Source organism: Dermacentor variabilis, chromosome 1 (assembly GCF_050947875.1).
Source record: "Dermacentor variabilis isolate Ectoservices chromosome 1, ASM5094787v1, whole genome shotgun sequence".
In the NCBI taxonomy this organism is placed as follows: Eukaryota; Metazoa; Arthropoda; class Arachnida; order Ixodida; family Ixodidae; genus Dermacentor; species Dermacentor variabilis.
The window spans coordinates 152,768,056-152,770,751 of NC_134568.1; positions in this window are offsets into that span (position 1 = coordinate 152,768,056).

Below are 2,696 nucleotides of genomic sequence, written 5' to 3' on the forward strand. Positions count from 1 at the left end.
GTGCGTCTTGCGTATTCTCTGTATCCCAGCTGCTTCATTTCGCCGACGAGCAACGCCGTGACGCCTACGTCAGAGTACTCATCGACCGTTTTGAACACTCTCCGGCCGATGCTGCTCTACGCCTTTTCGTCCTCCGCGACGGTACTCTGTACCGTCGTAACCTTCATCCGGACGGCTCTGAGTTCCTACTTGTAATACCTAAACACCTCCGCTCCACTGTTCTAGAAGAGCTTCACGACGCACCAACGGCAGGACACCTCGGCGTATCTCGAACCTATGACCGTGTACGTCGCCGTTTTTTCTGGCCGGGCCTTGCCCGTTCCGTATACGACGTTACGTCGCCGCTTGTGAACTTTGCCAACGACGCAAGAAGCCTTCCCAACTCCCTGCTGGTTACCTGCACCCGCTCGACATCCCTGCCGAGCCCTTCCATCGTGTCAACTTGGACCTTCTCGGCCCATTTCCGGAATCCACATCAGGAAACAAGTGGGTTGCTGTTGCGGCGGACTACGCGACCCGCTACGCCGTAACCCGCGCTCTTCCCACCAGTTGCGCAACTGATGTTGCGGACTTCCTCCTGCATGATATTATTTTGATGCACGGTGCTCCGCGTCAATTGCTTACAGACCGCGGCCGTACGTTTTTGAGCAAAGTCATTGACGACATCATGCGTGCCTGCTCAATACAGCATAAATTTACCACCTCCTACCACCCCCAAACGAATGGCCTCACTGAGCGTTTGAACCGCACCCTTACAGACATGCTATCCAAATACGTTTCAAACGACCACCGTGACTGGGACCTGGCTCTACCTTACATTACTTTTGCATACAACTCTTCCCGTCTCGAAACTGCTGGCTTTCCCCCGTTTTACCTCTTGTATGGCCGCGAACCGACGCTACCACTGGACACTGTGCTTCCGTCCGCCACAGCTTCAACTAGCGATTATGCCCGTGATGCAATCGCCCACGCTGACCATGCTCGCCAACTTGCGCGCTCTCGTCTACAAGTGTCTCAAGACAAGCAGAAACAACGCTACGACCTCCGTCACCGTGATGTCCATTTTGTGCCCGGCGCCCTCGTGTTGCTTTGGTCACCATCGCGTAAAGTCGGCCTATGTGAAAAACTGCTTTCCTGTTACACAGGCCCATATCGCGTGCTCCGCAAAGTGACCGATGTCACCTATGAAATCGTTCTAGCCACGCCCACTACGTCCTCCGCTGTGACAACCAGTGACATTGTCCACGTTGCCCGACTCAAGCCCTACAACTCTCCACGCACCTTGGATATTTAACAGCACCGTGACGGTGCTTTTGCCGCCGGGGGGGTAGTATTACGATATCATCGAGCGATGTTCAAGAGACGAGCCGCCGCGAGAACGACGGTGAAGTGGGTCTGTGCCCTTGGCGCGAGCGAATGTCGGCCTGGTGCTCTGGCTCCAGTCCAGTGTAAATTAGTGTAAATAGCCTGTAAATAGCCTCTTCCGTCTGTGTATTTCTACACGCAACAATATTAACGATCTTCATTTTTAAATATACTCAAATATTCACCTTTTAACCGATGATTGCGCTGTTTTTCGCAAAATAGGTAACTCCGATAACATCACTGCACTGCAGGCCGATCTAAACGTTATCTCTAGCTCGTGTAAGAAATGGCTAATGAAACGTAATATTAACAAATGCAAAGTAATAAGAATATCTCGAGCTTCTCATGCCTCACCTAAGTATTAACTGGATAACATTGCCCTTGAATCCGTTGAAAACTATAAGTACCTTGGAGTTCATATTATGACTAACCTGTCATGGGCTGTTCATACTAATTACATAATTAACGATGCCAGCCGTACGTTAGGTTACTTGCGCCGAAATTTTCATTCCGATCCGGCAACTTTAAAACTACTGCTGTATACGACCATAATACGCCGAAAATTAGAATATGCATAGGCTGTTTGGGATTCATGCCAAGTTAACCTAATTAATTCTCTTGAACTTGTTGAATATCATTCGGTTGTTTCATTCTTTCTATCTCTAATAGAACTGCAAGCATAAGCACTATGAAAACTAACCTGAACTTACCGCCATGGGCTTCTCGCCGAAAAATATCCCGACCAGCTCTGTTTCATAAATTATAATATCACCTTGTGCTACGAAATGATTTAATTACGCCACCAATCTATGTCTCTCATCGCATTGGCAATTCCGTCAAAGTAGGGTTTGTATCGTGTCCCACCAAAAGTTTTTTTCAGTCATTTCTTCCGCGAACATCACTGGAATGGAACCACCTTCCTCCAGACATCGTTACTATTACAGATAACAATGCATTTAAACTAGCACTAGCTAATTATGTATGAGCAGCTATATTGTACTCGCCAAACATTATTACTGTCTAGTTTTCATAACCTGACTTTATGTTCATTTCACTTGTACTTTAGCTAACATTGTATAATATCGGCAATGATTATTTGTTCTTTTTATTGTAACATACTGCATTCTTGTAACCTTTTGAAACTGTTCATACCACTCCCCTCTGCACCCTGGCCTTGAGGGTAATCATCATCAGCCTGGTTACGCCCACTGCAGGGCAAAGGCCTCTCCCATACTTCTCCAACTACCTCGGTCATGTACTAATTGTACTAATACTTGCACTAATACACATAATTGTACTAATGTACTAATACACATAAATAAATAGACAGA